This window comes from Thalia democratica, chromosome 3, assembly GCF_965202585.1.
Source record: "Thalia democratica chromosome 3, ktThaDemo2.hap1.1, whole genome shotgun sequence".
Lineage (NCBI taxonomy): Eukaryota > Metazoa > Chordata > Thaliacea > Salpida > Salpidae > Thalia > Thalia democratica.
Window position 1 is genome coordinate 28,249,853 of NC_139167.1, and position 18,491 is coordinate 28,268,343.

Here is an 18,491-nt window from a genome sequence, read left to right on the forward strand (position 1 = left end):
TTAAAATTGTTTTTGATAATTCTATCATCAATAAGAGCTACATAAAAGTAACAGTAGTTTATTTTTATCTGTTAAGAGTTCATTATATTCTAGCTGACTACTAATCTATTAAAATAAGTCCATTAAAAAATTGACTAAAGCTAAAACGTTGGCATAGTTAATAGCTGCAATTAAATGCCTCTAGTGTCTATGGTCGCGCAAAAAAAAAATTTACTAAAGTTTATGTATTTATATATAATTAGTCACTACTTGTCAGATTGAATTAAAATTTTTGTGGTCACAGTACCTGTGTAATTTTGAAACCACTTGTAAAAGTGGTAAAGTAGAAACTCATTTAATTAGATAAACGGAAAATGATGAAAATCCTTTTTCTACTGATAATCAATAAAATAATATAAAAAATTCAGAGAGTAGTTTCGTTTTTTGGACTACTTTTTTGTTTTTTTTAATTGAAGGTGGATATAGTCTTTGCTTTTGCATATTATTAATGTAAAATAACAGTAACCTGCTGCTTTCATTTTTTAACAGAGTTGATCAGGTAACTATGATCACCACAAAGTCATATTATTTGTTAAGGTAAAAATTATCATCGAGCGTATGATCCAATTGTTAACATAACAATGATCACTAAGAGAATGATCAGGTTTGTTAAGATAACTGTTTGGACCAAGAGAATTATAAGGTTTGTTAAGGTAACAATGATCATCGAAAGAATTATCAGGTTTAAACGTATTTATGTATCCAACAGAAAGACCATGGTTTTTAAGGAAACTATAATCACTAAATGATCAGGGTTTTTAAGGTAACTAAAATCATCAAAAGAATGATCAGGGTTGTTAAGGAAACAATGATCATCGAGAGAATGATCAGGTTTGTTAAGGTAACAATGATCACCAAAAGAATGATCTGCGTTGTTATGGTAACTAAGATCTTCAAGAGGATGATCAGGTTTTTAAGGAAAGCATGATCATTAAGAGGATTGCCAAGGGTGGTAAATAACTACGAGTACTAAGAGGATGATCAGGGTTGTTAAGGTAACTATTAGCATCAAAAAGATGACCAGTGATGTTAAGGTGACTATGATCACCAAGAAGATGACCAGGATTACTAAGAAAACTATGAACATCAAGAGAATCACGATGATTATTAAGGCAACTATGATCATCAAGAGAATGATCGGAGTTTTTAAGGTAACTATTACAATCAAGAGTTGTAATAACCTGGGTTTTAATTGTATATACGATCGTCAAAAGGGTAACCGGGGCTGATTAGGTAACTATTAGGATGAAGAGGATGACCAAGGGTGGTAAAAAACTACGAGTACTAAGAGGATGATCATAGTTGGTATGGAAACTATGACCACTTATTTGAGTATTTATTATACCACTTTTACAAGTGGTTTTAAAATTTGCAGATATTGCAGTCAAATTAAATTTAACTTGTATGTTTATATTAAAGATTATCTATATACAAACATAAATTATACACTTATTATGTTTGCAAATAGTTCTGCCACTAAAGGCGATTGATCACTATTCTTGAGCAGTTTTAGTTTTATTTTGTTAATAATGTAATGACAGTGCAAAATTCCTTGCATTGTCATTGTTTTGAAGAATATTTAGAGTTAGATACGCATTAATGCACAAGCCAATGAGAATCATCTGATGTAATGTTGAAAATAAAATACTGATGCAACGGGGCGTCAAGGGTGATAGGCAGTTTCATGTGAGCAGCTAGTTTAGTTTTGGTGTGCAACTGGAAGCAACAACAGATATCTTGAACTTTTTGTGAATGCTTATTGTAAGTATTGTTTTGTTTTAAAAAAGAATATTTCAACTGTGTTTAATTGTTTAAGTATTTAAGCCATGTTTATAGTTTAAAAGTTTATTAAACCTTTTACAGTATCTTGTCTACTAAAAGCTTAATGTAATTTTTAGTTTATTGTTTTAAGTCTTTGGATTTAGATTTAAATAGCTTGTAGTTTCTAAAAAGTTTGTAATAGTAATTTATAGTTTTGTATATGCTAGTATTTCTTGTTGTGTTTTATATAAAAGATTCATCACTTAAAACTGTCTGTCTGATTTATATAAAGTAGCCTAGAGTAGCATTAAGTGTTTTATATATATTGTCCACTTATAATTACAAATTAGCACTTATAAATTAGTTATAGTACTATGTCCAACTTAGATAATATTAATATCTAATAATAACTAATGCCTGCAGCGGTTCCTGAAAATAAGCCTGTTAGAAGGTCACCCCGCTTGCAGGAAAAGTATGAACAAAAAGGTCAGGTTGACAATCTGCCCACAGAAAGTCAACCTGACCCAACTGAGGCTTTAGAGGTTGGGCCACCAACATCGATAGCCCACAATAACATAAATCTTAAGCAGTTTTAGTTTAAAATGTTTACATAAGTGAGTTTTATTACGCTGTACCACTATGCTGCGGTTAGCGATAGAGAATTGCCTTCTTTTGTTCTCTTCTCTCAAATTATTTCATCTTTTAAGCAGTAAATGCAGTTGAATGTTGTTTTTTGGGGCTTTTGCTTTTTAAATTGCTTTTTGTAACTTTAACTTTAGTTTTGTTTTTTTTTTTCTAAAGAGCAACCAGCATAATTGTTAAATATCATTAAATAGATGTCGATCTTTTTTAATTTAGGCTGTTAAGCCGAACTATTTTATTCCATAATATTTTGCTAGTATACCTTGTTGTATATTGTTGCACATTTGGTCATTGTAAACACAATCTTTTAATAAGTTACTTACAGACTCAATTTCAGTTGTATATAAGCTATCTACAGTTTTATAAATCTACTTTAGTTAAACAGTAGTTTAAGTTCAAATAATACTTTTAAATCCACTATACTAATTAGCTAAGTCAGTCTTAATATTAGCTTTAGAATTAACCTTAACATTTCAATATGTTAGCGCGTTATAGTCAGTAAATGCCAGGCCCGCGTTACATATATAACTAATCACAAATCTTAGTTGGTTTAATAGTATTTAAATATAAATATTAAGCAGTTTTAGTTCTAGCTAAAAATATCAGCATAAAGAATTTTATCACGCTAGTAAAGCTATTAGAAATTACCCAACTTAATTATACCAATGGCTTTAAGTTGCCACTAACATAACTATTTTATCAAACTTTTTATAACACTAACTTGTTTTGATCGATATAGTTTAATTAATATTATATGTATAACTACATTGTTCATTTTAATTGTTTGCTATCATTTCTAACCCAATCACTTTTAACTCTATCATTTCTAACTCAATCATACCTAACCCGATCAGTAAAAATGCTACTATTTTTAGCTAAAACTAAAACTGCTTAAAACTTATAGTTAAACGCATCTAGTGATACAACTATTTGAACACAAAATAAATTTAAAGTTTGTATATGTTTATTCATTAGTAAATTATTAAAATTGATTATAAATTTAACTGCAATATCTAAAAATTTTAACATCACTTAGATAAGTGGTAAAAAAAATTCATTTTATTAACATATATATATTAAGACCTGCTAAATTGTTTTTTTTTTACTAGTATTGAATTAATTAAAACCCCCGATATCCAAACATTTTCAAATGACTAGAACTAAAACTAGAGTACGAATATGATTCGCCTTGAAAGTCAAATTAATTGTCTTAAAACAAAATAAATAAGTAATTAATTTTTGGTAATGATCACTAATACTAATCATTAAACTTTAGAAAATGTATTATGATAGTTTTTTAAAGCAGTTAGTAGTAATATTTCAAAGTCAAACGTGTGTTTAATAGTTTTTTCAGTTTATTAAAGTTGCGCTAATGTGTATATTACAAAAAATATTATTTTATAATATGTTCACTCACTTGTTATTTTGAGATTTTTTTAACTTATTTTTTTTTTTGATTTGGCTGTGAGGTGCAATGTGTTTTTGAGTCACTGAGTTGTTGCTGTTTAATGATATGAAGAAAGATCAGCAGGGTCCCTAACCATTGTTATATAAGAAGCAACCCCAGACACTTTTTAGTGCCCCAAGTTTCCTCACCAACCCTTTTCATTCATTATAGATTCAAAATTATGAAGCAAAATTATTTGAATTAGTTAAATTGTAAACTGACTTTTAATAGCATACAAAAAAAATTTTTATTCTTCAATTGAAACAATCTAAAGGTTTTACGATTTAATAAAATTTATACAAAATAGTAGTTAACATGTGTTTGAATTTGTTTGTCAGGTAACAGCTACTGATAGATAAACTTATAACATACGCATAGAAGTAATATCATTTTATAATCATTTTTTAATGAAAGTTTTTTGAGAAATGCTTTTTGTAGTATTGCCTAGAAGGCATTGCATTTGTTTAAAGTTTCATAAAAAATTTTTTTATTGTTTGTTAGATCTAACTAAAACTATTATTATTAAGTAGAAATAAAACTGTAACATGATTAAAATTGCAATCAAATGCCTCTAGTGGTAAAATTAGTTTTACACAAAATGAGTGTTTAGATTTCAGTTTGTATATATGCATATGAGAGCACTAGTGAAAGAAAGAAAGTCAAAATTATTTTGATTACAGTATCTAGCAAATTTTAAAACCACTTGAAAAAGTGGTAAAGCAAAGATTATAAAGTTAGAAATTATAAATAAAAACAAACATATTTTAAGTTTTTCCACAATAAATATTTATTAAGTTGAATAAAAAATTTATATGTTTAATATTTACATAATATAAAGATTTTTTCGAAATATTATATTTTATATTATCAATCGTTTCTAAAGTTTAGAAACAATAATTTTTTTATAATGTAAGTCGTTACAAAATTTGTTAAAAAGTTTTTAAGTTTTAAATTAAATAAGTATAGCTTTTATTTATTAAATTTTATGCATAGCACAAAATAACTGGTGGCTCACTACTTTTGGATATAAGAATCTAATTATTTACTTATAAGTGTGACGTGAGTTTTATTACAGTTTGCAGTGTTTTTTAAGGCTGATAGTTTTAAAACTAATTGAGTCCTGTTTTTAAAAAACTTCTTATTGAATAAAAATTTTAATTGGTAGTTTGTTTTTACAATCATAGATAGAATAATCTAAGTTTGTACTTATTAAATTAAGCTTAAATGTTGAGTTTTAGTTTTGTTCTGCTAAAGAATATAAATTACAAGTTTAATTATTCGATAAAATAAGTTTTAAGAAAAACGTTTATATATATATATATATACCTTTGCAGTGATTTCAAATGTACAATATGTAGTGATTTAGCTTGATCAGATCAATATTAGTAATAAAACTATTATGATTTATTTTTTTTATTAATGTTGGCTTTAAGTGATCTCTATACTTATGCTTTTAATCAGCTTTAAGTATTTACTGTACTATTAACTATATCACTTATACTAATGTGATTAACTAAAATATATTTAAACGACAGTAGGTAAGAATTGTACTAACTTGGTTATAGAGTACTAACTAAAACATTACTAGCATTTTTGGTTAAGATTTAAACATAACTAATCATTTTGCTAAAGTTTTCTACAAAAGAGTTTAATAAAAAAAATTGTTTTAAGGTTTTTGGTCACATTTTGTATTTATGTTAGCTATTAAGAATAACTAAATGTAGTTAAACATTTTATAACGTTTTGTTAAACAAGCCACGACAGAAACTACAAATACTTATTCAATTTGTAAAATACTCAAAAGTTGATGGTGTATTAAACCACTGATTTTTATAAGACCTTTTCTTTTTTTTAGTGCATTAATTTAGCATGAAATTTGTAATTAGTCTTTAACTTACTTTGTAAAAATTTCCTTAATTACTAATGTTTAATATGTTGTATTTAGATTCATTAAGTGAAACATTTAGAACGTTATTCTATATAGATAAAGTTTAAATTAATATGTTTATGTCAACTTTAAAAGTAAATAAAATTTTAAAAACTGGTTTTAGTCAATTAGAGCTTAAATTCTTTTCAAAATAATTGCAATTAAATGTTAAAATATAGGTTTTGTAAGAAACTACTAAGTTTTAAAGTTTCTCAAAAAAACTTTACTACTTAAAATTGTTGTTAATTCTACTATCAGTAAAAATTACAAGTAACCGAAGTTGATTTTTTGTTGCTAATAAAAAATTATATTCTAGCTGACTACTTATCTAGAGTAAAACTAAGTCAATTATTAGTTGAATAAAACTAAAACTTTGGCATGGTTAAGAGCTGAAATGAAATGCCTCTAGTGGCTATAGTTGCGCAGAAAATAATTGACTAAAATTCTAGTTCATACTCATATTTAGTCAGTATTTACAAGTTTTAAGTTTAATTTGTCGAATAGACAGTATCTGTGAAATTTTAAAACCATTTATAATAGTGGTAAATTAGAAATTCATTAAATTAAATAAATTGAAAACTGATAATGGTAAAAACCGTGTTCTAATAATAAAAAGTAAATCAATATAAAGCATTCAGTGGGTGAAAACGCCTCTAGTGTCAGTAGTTGCATACAAAATAATTGAGTAAAATTTTAGTTTATACTCATTTTTAGTAAGTATTTACAAATTATATTTTGGTTATGTCAATTTCAACCTGTGTAAATTTTAAAGGCATTTTAAAAAGTGGTAAAATAGAAAACCTTGAAATTAAATGATTAAAAAATTAGATAATTTTTCTAAAATAATATTTTATACATAACAAAAAATACATTTGGTGATTAAGTGCTATAGCTAATTTTTTTATTGAATTTTTTATTTTTATTATAGCCTTTACTTTTATATTATTCTGATGTTTAACGCTTTCTACGTTCATTAATAGTTCATTATATTCTAGCTGACTACTAATCTATTAAAATAAGTCCATTAAAAAAATTGACTAAAGCTAAAATTTTGGCATAGTTAAGAGCTGCAATGAAATGCCTCTAGTGTCTATGGTCGCGCAAAAAGAAAGTTTACTAAAGTTTTTGTATTCATTTATAATTAGTCACTACTTAAAAGATTAAAGTAAAATTTTTATGGTCACAGTACCTGTGTAATTTTGAAACCACTTGTAAAAGTGGTAAAGTAGAATCTCATTTAATTAGATAAACGGAAAATGATGAAAATCCTTTTTCTACTGATAATCAATAAAACAATATAAAACATTCAGAGAGTAGTTTCGTTTTTTAAACTACTTTTTTGTTTTTTCTTAATTGAAGGTGGAAATATTCTTTGCTTTTGCAATTTGTTAATGTAAAATAACAGTAACCTGCTGCTTTCATTTTATAACAGATTTGACCAGGTAACTATGATCACCAAGAATTCATGTTATTTGTTTAGGTAAAAATTATCATCGAGCGTATGATCAGATTGTTAACATAACAATGTTCACGAAGAGAATGATCAGGTTTTTTAAGGTAACTATTATCACAAAGAGAATGAAATTTTTTTTTGAGGTAAAAATTATCATCGAGCGCATGATCAGGGTTGTTAATAACTATGATCACCAAGAGAATTATATTGTTTGTTAAGGTAACTATGATCACCAAAAAACTGATCAGGTTTGTTCAGATAACTACTATTACCAAGAAGAGGATCAGGGTTAATAAGGTCACCTATGAATTGTTTGTTCGGGTAACATTGGTAACTAAAAGTATGATATGGTTTGTTAAGGCAACAATGGTACCGCTGATATAACAAGGGTTGTTAAGGAAACTATGATCACCAAGAGAATGATCAGGGTTGTTAAGGTAACAATGATTATCGAGAGAATGATCAGGGTTGTTAAGGTAACTATGATCACCAAGAGAATGATCAGGGTTGTTAAGGTAACAATGATTATCGAGAGAATGATCAGGATTTTAAAGTTAACTATGATCACCAAGATAATGATCTGGGTTGTTATGGTAACTATGATTACCAAGGGATGATCAGGGTTTTTAATGGCAGTATGATCATCAAGAGGAATTCCAAGAGTAATAAAAAACTATGAGTACTAAGAGGATGATCTGGGAACTATGAGCACTCAGAGAATTTTTTACTTTACCACTTTTACAAGTGGTTTTAAAATTTGCAGATATTGCAGTCAAATTAAATTTAACTTAAGTCTTTATATTAAAGATCAATTAAATAAAAACGTAAATTTTACATTTATTTTATTTGCAATTTTTCTGTCATTAGAGGCGTTTGATCACTACTCTTGAGCAGTTTTAGTTGTAATTTGTTGTTGTATTAATATCAAGCAGTTTTAGATTTAGTTAAATATAACAGCATAAGTAGTTTTATCACGCTGTACCACTATGCTTCGCTTAGCGGTAGAGAGTTGCTTTCTTTCATTCTCTTCTCTCAAATTATTTCATTTTATAAGCAGTTAATGCATTTGAAGGTTAGTTTTTGGGCTTTTTCTTTTGAGATTGCTATTGTAACTTTTACTTTAGTTTTGTGTTTTTTTTTTTTCTAAAGAGCAACCAATAAACTTTTTAAATATCATTACTAGCGTAACAAAGTCGATTGATTTTTTAACTTAGCCTGTTTAGCCGAAGTATTTTATTTTGTATTATTTAGCTAGTATAGTTTGTCGTATTTTTACGCACACTAATCATTGTAAATATATTCTCAACTTACAGACTCGATTTCAGTTATATAAGTTATATAGGTTTTTTACGACCGTATAAAACTACTTTAATTAAACAGTAATATAAGTTCAATTAACACTTATAAACCTACTATATTAATTAGCTAAGTCAGTCTAAACACTAGCTTAAGAATGAACTTCGTGTTTATTATATACGAGCGCGTTATAGTCAGTAGACGGTTGAATGCTAGTAAAATAACTAGAAATTACGCAATTTTATTCTATCAATGGCTTCAAGTTAACACTAAAAAAACTATTTTATTAACTTTTTTTTCGAAAATAAATTATATTGTGTTGATCCATATAGTTTAGTCAATATTATATGTATAACTAAATTTTTCATTTTAATGGTTAACTATTATTTCTAACCCGATCATTTCCAACCCGATCATATCGAATTCAATTATTTTTATCCCGATCAGTAAAAATGCTACTATTTTTAGCCAAAACTAAAACTGCTTAAGACTTATAGTTAAACACCCATAGTGATACAACTAATTGCAAGCAAAATAGATTTTAGTTCGTATATTTTTATCAATTAATTTAACTAAAAAATCAATAACTTTTTAAGTTAAATTTAATTTAACTGCAATAGATTAAAATGTTATTAATCATCATATTACTAAACAATAACATTAAACATCTTTATATTACAAAACTGCTAAGTTTTTTTTTATTAGTATTAAACTTAATAAAAATCACTGTTAACTAAATACTGTAATATGAATAAAACTAAAACTAGAGTACGATTACGATTTGCCTTAAAAGTCAAACTAAGTGTCTTAAAATAAATTAAATAAATTATCAGCTTTTATTAATTGTCACTAAAACTAATCATTAAACTTTCTGAAATATACTAATAATAATATATATACTATAAAAATATTTTTACTAAGCTACAAGATGCTTTTTACTGATTTAAAAAATTTAAAATAACTTTTTAGATATAGCCGGTCAAAATCGGCGGCAACAACATGATCCTTATAGGAGGCGCAAACTAAAACCGCAAATAACTAGAAATCACTAAAAATCTATCTCCTCCTACGTTTTTTGAGATAACTACCTCAAATTTTTAGAAAATGTTCCTTGATATATTTTAAAATTCTATCGTAACAGAATTTAAAAAAATTACAAAATAAAAATTTTATAATAAAAAAACTAAAAAAATCTGTGTTTTTTGTTTCTTTTTTATAGAAAATTTTTATTTTTTTATTTTAAAAAAAATCCTTCCAACAGAATTTTCTAAATACATCAAGGAACACTTCCTAAAAATTTGAGGTAGTTATCTCAAAAAACGTAGGAGAAGATAGATTTTAGTAAAATAGTCTATTTTTGCCGTTTTAGTTTGTGCCTCTCATAAGGAACCTATTGTTGCCTTCGACTTTGATATGCTATATCGCAAAAGTTATTTTGAATTTTTTAAATCTGTAAAAAGCATTTTGTAGCTTAGTAAAAACTATATAGAATAAGATCAAAAACCAAAAAAGGGTGTTTACCTCCCCTATGCCCTTAATTTAATAACTATTAATTAAAAAACATCTTGAAATGAGTTTAATTTTATCTGTAATTTTTAACTTAATAAGTTTTTATTTCACCACTTTTTCAAGTGGTTTTAAAATTTACTAGACACTGTAATCAAAATATATTTGACTTTCTTTTTATCATTGGTACTCGTATATATATATACAAACTGAAATCTAAACACTCATTTTGTGTCAAAATACTTTTACCACTAGAGGTATTTGATTGCAATTTTAATCATGTTACAGTTTTATACTAATATAATAACAATGGCTGTAGTTAGATTTAATAAACTAATATAACAACCATACTTATTCAATATAAAGTGTAAAAAAATGGAAAGCCTTCAAGGTAGTACGACCAAAACCATTCTTCTGAAAACTTTAATTGAAAAAATTATCAAATGGTACTACTATTGTGCGTATATTACTAGGGGACACGTTCAAAATCGACACATTATAAGTTTATCTATCAACAGCTGTTATCTGACGAAAAACTTCAAAGACATATTTATTAAAATTTTTTTATACTTGTTTAAGATTTATTAAGTAGTATTGTCTACTGATGTCTTTTAATTATAGAACTAAAACAACTTTTTCATTTTTATATGCTATGAAAGGTCAGTCTACATTTAAACCAAAATTCAAATAATTTTACTTCATAATCTTGAATACATGATGAATGAAAAGGGTTGGTGAGGAAACTTGGGGCACTAAAAAGTGACCCGGGGTGATTCTAATATAACCCAAACAACAATGATTAGGGTCCCTGCTGATCTTGTTTCATACCATTAAACAGCAAAAATCATTGACTCAAAAACACACTGAAACTCACAGCCAAATCAAACAAAATATAAATTAACAATATCTCAAAATAACAAGTGAGTGAACATATTATAAAATATTTTTTTTTGTAATATACACATTATCGCAACTTTAATTAACAGAAACACACGTTTTACTTAGAGACCACTACTAATTGCTTTAAAAGACTATCATAATATATTTAAGAAAGTTTAATGATTAGTTTTAGTGACAATTAATAAAAGCTGATAATTTATTTGATTTATTTTAAGACACTTAGTTTGACTTTTAAGGCAAATCGTAATCGTACTCTAGTTTTAGTTTTATTCATATTACAGTATTTAGTTAACAGTGATTTTTATTAACTTTAATACTAATAAAAAAAAACTTAGCAGTTTTGTAATATAAAGATGTTTAATGTTGTTGTTTAGTAATATGATGATTAATAACATTTTAATTTAACTGCAATAGATTAAAATGTTATTAATCAAGTGCCCCAAGTTTCCTCGCCAACCCTTTTCATTCATCATGTATTCAAGATTATGATGCAAAATTATTTGAATTTTGGTTTAAATGTAAACTGACTTTTAATAGCACATAAAAATGAAAAAGTTGTTTTAGTTCTACAATTAAAACACACCAGTAGACATTACTACTTAATAAATCTTAAACATGTATAAAAAAAATTTAATAAATATGTCTTTGAAGTTTTTCGTCAGATAACAGCTGTTGATACATAAACTTTTAATGTGTCGATTTTGAACGTGTCCGCTAGTAATATACGCACAATAGTAGCATTTGATAATTTTTTCAATTAAAGTTTTCAGAAGAATGGTTTTGGTCGTACTACCTTGAAGGCTTTCCATTTTTTTACACTTTATATTGCATAAGTATGGTTGTTATATTATTTTATTAAATCTAACTAAAGCCATTGTTATTATATTAGTATAAAACTGTAACATGATTAAAATTGCAACCAAATGCCTCTAATGGTAAAAGTATTTTGACACAAAATGAGTGTTTAGATTTCAGTTTGTATATATATAAGAGTACTAATGATAAAAAGAAAGTCAAATATATTTTGATTACAGTGTCTAGTAAATTTTAAAACCACTTGAAAAAGTAAAATTAAAACTCATTTCCAGATGTTTTATAATTAATAGTTATTAAATTAAAGATAATATTTAGTATATTTAGTATTTACATTATTTTATTTTTTTTAAATGTAATATAATTTTTTAACAATTTTTGCTAATCTTTAAAAACAATAATTTTTATAAAATGTAAGTCATATAACTTTAATTAAAATGTTTTTCAAAAGATTCCAAAATTAAAAGTTTTAAACTTATTTAAAAAAAAACAGTTTGAAATCATATTTACTCATTTAACATTCTGTAAACTCAAAATATATGTAAAATTTTTATTGATATTATGAAACATTTTTTTTTTTTCTAATAGTAAAGAACATGATGAAAAAGTTTTCAAATCAAAAAAAAAATTGCCTGCAGACTTGTTAAAAAATGTCTAACTAGGCCAAGTAACATTGAAAACTTATTCCATTAATCGGTATGAAAATTGTGTTATACACATATTCATTTCCGTCCTGGACAAGACATTAAAAGTATCCAAGTGGTGTGCAACTCGATAACCGAAAGGTTTTTTCGTTCACCAGGTGCTAGGACCAAATAGTTTGAGCGCTTTTTTGGTCGTTCTATAACTTTAAGAATCCGAGAAATATTATATAACGACTTTGGTAAACGTAAATTTATCGAAAATTTTTGTTTTATTAGTGTTACATAAAACCATACTGCAAGTTCATGTTTTATAGGTAAGTATGGTTTTAGTTTTTATTTATACTTAGTCAGCAATTCTAAGAAAAAATCGTCAACCTCATATAACTTAAGACGATTTCAAAACGACTTACAAGAGTGGTAAACTAGAAAATTCTGTAATTTATATTTTAAAAACAAAACGGAATAAAAAAGCCTTTTTCTACTGATAAAAATTTAGTTATGGTAAAACATTCAGTGGGTGATTTAAAATTTAAACTGTTTTTTTTTTATTTATTGAGGGTTTACTTTACTTTTATTTTATTCTGATTTTTAATGCTAACTAATTTAATATACATGATACTTACCGCGAGGTAGCACTTTACTATCATTGTTACCCCTAACCTTTACCCTCGGTCGGTAACTTTTTTTTTTCGTTTTTAATTATCTTTTTATTTTTATATCACTGTTACCCCTAACCCTTACCCTCCGTGATTATTTTTTTGATTTTTTAATTAAAATGCATTTTTATTTATTTATTTTATTTTACTATTACTGTTACTTTTTACCCTTACCCTCGGTCAGTAACTTTTTTTCTTTTTTGATTTTTTTTTATTTATCCCTTAGTCTTTTTTCCTGTTTTACAAATACTTTTATTCTTATTTTTTTTTACTCTCGTGCAAAAATGTAATACTTGCAAAATTTTCCCTTGGTGTATAATTGTCTTCGTGCAATTTTGTGCCCTCGTGCAAATTTTTCTTCATGCAAAACTATCTTTGAGCAATTTTATCTTCGTGCAATTTAGTCCCATCGTACAGTTTAGTAACCTCGTGCAACTTTGTCGTCGTGCAATTTTGACCGGTTCCCACCTTAACAACCATGATAATCCTCTTGATGATCGTAGTTTCCTTACCATTCTTGGTCATTCTCTTGACACTAATAATTTCCTTACCAACCCTTAACATCCTCTTGATGATCACAGTTACCTTAACAACTTTGGTCATTTAGTTGTTTTACAGAGTTTCCATAGCAGCCCTGGTTATTCTCTGAGCGTTCATACATTCCATATCAACCATGGTTGTCTTCTTGATTTTCATAGTTACCTTAACAACTTTTCTCGTCTTCTTGATTATCGTAGTTACTTTAACAACCTAGGTAATCCTCTTTGTCATCATAGTTACCTTAGTAACCCTGATCATACCCTGATGATCATAGTTACCTTAGCAAACCTGACCATTCTCTTGGTGCACATAGTTTTTATATTAACCTTGTTCAACTTTTGGTGCACAAAATTTACTTACAAACCCTGGTCTTCCTTTTTGGTGCGAATATCTTTTTACCAACCGTATTAATCCATTATATATTGAAGATTAAAAAAATCTCAGATTTTGTTTAAAATGTAAACTAAGTTTCTATAGCACATAAATAAAAAAGTTATTTTAGTTCTACAATTAAAACAACCTAAAGGTTTTAGAATTTAATAAAATTTAAACAAGTATACAAAAAAATATTTAATATGTATTTGAAGTTGTTCGTGAGGTAATAGCTGTTGATAGATAAATATACACACAAAAGTAATACCGTTTGATAATTTTTACGAGTAAAGTATTTTGAAGAAATACTTTTATAATGTTGCCGGAAAGGCATTCCATTTATTTACACTTAAAATTTGCACAAAATATATTCGTTTTATTAATTTAACAAGACTAACTAAAACCGTTATAAGTAAGTAAAATTAAAACTTCGACACGATTAGAATCGCAATCAAACACCTATAGTGGTTAAAGTAGTTTCAAACAAAATAAGTTTTTAAATTTTAGTTTGTATATAACCGCTATTATGATAATAAAAACAAAATCAAACATGTATTGTTTACAAAATCTAGTGAATTTAAATACCACTTAAATAGTGGTGAAGCACTAACTCATTAAATCAAAAATTATAAATAAAATAAAACCTTTTATATAAAGTTAATGAAACTATTTTATACACTTAACGTTTAAATGATAAAATATAAAGTAATTTAATATATTTTATTAACATTATTTTCATTACTTTTTAATCTATCAAACAATAAATTTTATATAATGTTAGTCATGTAAAATTTTATATAACTTTAAGTTAAATGTTTCTTAAAATGCTTCCAAAACTAAAAGTTTGACATTTTTATTGTTTTAAAAACAATCTTTTCGATACTATCACTTTAAACAAACATATTGTATTTAGATTTATTAGCAGAAATATTTAGATCTTTATTCTAATATTAATAAAGTTAAGATAATTTGTTCATGCACACTTTAGAAATACATAAGAAAATACAACACTGCTTTTAGTCAATCGAAGTTTAAATTCTTTACGAAGTGGTTTTAAAATAAAATATATAAATAATAAAGTTGTATTAGTTCTACAATTAAAACACATCAGTAGGTTTTACTGTAAAAATATAGTTTTTGAAAGAAACTACTTAAAATTTAACGTTTCTCAATATAAATTTACTATACAATTTTTTCTTAAGAATATTACTATTTATAAGAAGTACATAAAAGTAATAAAAGTGTATTTTCAGTTGCTAATTATTCATTATATTCTAGCTAATCTATACACTAAGTCCATTATTAATAGACTAAAACTGAAACTTTTGTATAGTTTGGAGTTGCAATAAAATGTCCCTAGTGTCTATAGTTGAGCAAAAAAAAATTAACTAGTTTTTAGTTCATATTTATATTTATTCAGTGTTGAAAAATCTTAATTGAAATTTTGTGGTCACAGTACCTGTGTAATTTTATAAGGCACTGAATAAAACATTACTGAATAAAGCATTACTAGAATTTTCGGTTTAGATTTAAACATAACTAATCATTAAAGTTAAAGTTTTCTATAAAATATTTTGATAAAAAAATTATGTTTTTAAACTTTTTGATCACAATTTGTACTTATGTTAGCCATTAACAATAGCTAAATAAAGTTAAACATTTTATAAAGTTTTTTTAAACAAGCCACGACTGAAACTACAAATACTTATTCAATTTGTAAAACACTTAAAAGTTGATGGTAATAAATCACTGATTTTTATAAGACCTTTTCTTTCTTTTGGTCCACTAATTTAGCATGAAAAATTTAATTAGTTCTAACTTACTTTCTTAAAAGTTTCTTAGCTACTAATACTATAAACAAATATACTGCATTTAGATTCATTAAGTGAAACATTTAGAACTTTGTTCTATATAAATAAAGTTAAAATGATTATGTTTATGTCAACTTTAAAAGTAAATAAAAAAATAAAACATTGGTTTTAGTCAATTAGAGCTTAAATTCTTCTCAAAGTAACTACAATAGAATATTAAAACAAAGTTTTTGTAAGAAACTACTGAATTTTTAACGTTTCTCAACAAAAATTTACTACTTAAAATAGTTGTTTATAATTCTACTATCAGTAAGAATTACAAGTAACCAAAGTTGGTTTTTCTTGCTAATAGTTAATTGTATTTGAGCTGACTACTAATCTAGAATAAAACTAAGTCCATTCATAAGTGACTAAAACAAAATTTTTGGCATAGTTAAGAGCTGAAATGAAATGCCTCTAGTGTCTATAGTTGCACAGAAAATATTTGACTATAATTCTAGTTCATATTCATATTTATCAGTATTTACAAGTTTTTAGTTAAATGTGTAGAGAAGACAGTATCTGTGTAATTTTAAAACCACTTATAAAGTGGTAAACTAAAAATTCATTTAATTAAAAATTTCGAAACTGACAATTATAAAAAAAAACGTGCTCTAATAATAAAAAATATCAATATAAAACATTCAGTGGGTGAAAACGCCTCTAGTGTCAGTAGTTGCATACAAAATAATTAAGTACAATTTTAGTTTATATTCATATTTAGTAAGTATTTACAGATTTAACTTTGATTATGTCATTTTCAACCTGTGTAATTTTTGAAAGCACTTGAAAAATTGATGAAATAGAAAACCATGAAATTCAATAATTAGAAAAAGAATGGAAATAAATAAGTCTTTTTCTATCAATGATAATTGTATACTAGTAAAATGTTTTATTAGGTGATTTAGTGTTATAGCTATTTTTTTATTGAAGTAAAACTAGTCATTACTTTTATTTCAATCTGATGTTTAACGTTGTCTACGTTAATATATATGATACTTACGGAGAGGTAACACTAAGAAAAATAGTAAAAGTTTAGACTTTGGTTTTACACAATAGTAATATAGGTTTTAATAAAAGTCATTTAACAGTTTAAAGTAACTATTGAACCATTTACTTAACTTTTTATAACAAAGTTTGTTAAAAAGTATTACAAACTAATGTTTTCATAGTTTTTGCAAATAAGTTTTGCTTTTAAATTTTACACCTTGTGCAACAGATTTTATGGCAAACTAGTTCACAATTTATAACTATAAACCAATTACTTATAAAAGTCAAGCGTGGTTTCCAATACAGTGTTCGAACTTTTTAATTTCTGATTATTTTTAAACTAATTAAGTTCTGTTGTTAAAATACTTTTTATAGCACAAAATGTTTTTTTAGTTAATTTTTACAGTTTTAAATAAAATATTTAAAGTTAGTACTTAATTTGACTTATCTAGGTAAGCTTAAATATTGAGTTTTATTTTTGTTCTGCTAAAGAGTACAAATTACAAGTTTGATTATATGATAAAATAAAATTTTATAAAAAAACGTTTGTATATATTAAATTTGCAGTGATTTTAGTGTGCTATATGTAGTGATTTAGCTTAAACAAAGCATTATTAGTAATAAAATTATTATGATTATCTTTTTATTATAATGTTAATTTTAAGTGATATGTCTAATTATGTTTTGGAACAATTTTAAATACTTACTGTATTATCAACTATATCACTTATACCAATCAAATTAACAGAAACAAGCTTTAATTAAAATCGGTAAGAATTCTACTAACTTCAGTTTTATAGAATACTTACCAAAACATTACCAACACCTTTTGTTTAGATTTAAACATAACTAATCATTTAAGTTAAAGTTTTCTATAAAAAACATTGTTATAAGTTTTTTTGTTTTAAATTTGTTGATCACAATTTGTACTTATGTTAGCCATTAAAAAAGGACTAAATATAGTTAAAAATTTTAAAGCGTATTGTTTTAAGAGCCACAACTGGAACTGCAAATACTTATTCAATATTTTTTTGCAGTTGTACAACTGTTCGCAGTTGTAAAGCATTCAGAAGTGGATGGTAATAAACCACAAATTTCTGTAAAATATTTTCTTTATTTTGGTGCATTGATCTAGCATGAAAAATATGATTGGTCTTTAACTTATTTTACTGATATTTCCTTAGATACTGTTACATTAAAAATTATATTTTATTTAGAATTATTAAGTGATATCTTTAGAATTTTATTCTATATAAACAAAATTAAAATGATTTGATTATGTACACTTTAAAATTACGTAAGAAATCAAACCACTGCTTTTAGTCAACCGGAGCTTAAACTCATCTTAAATTTATTATAATAAAATATAGAAATATAGTTTTTGAAGGAAACTATAAAAATTTCAACGTTTTTCAAGAAAAACATACTGCTTAAAATTGTTATTCATAAATTTTATTATTAATAAAAACTTCATAAAAAAAAAACCGAAGTTTATTTTTATCGGTTAGTAGTTCAGGTTAGTAGTAGCTGACTACTAATCTATACAATAAGTCCATCAAAAAATTTACTAAAGCTAAAACTTTGGCATAGTTAAAAGCTGCAATGAAATGTCTCTAGTGTCTGCAGTTGTGCAGAAAATAATTGACTAAAATTTT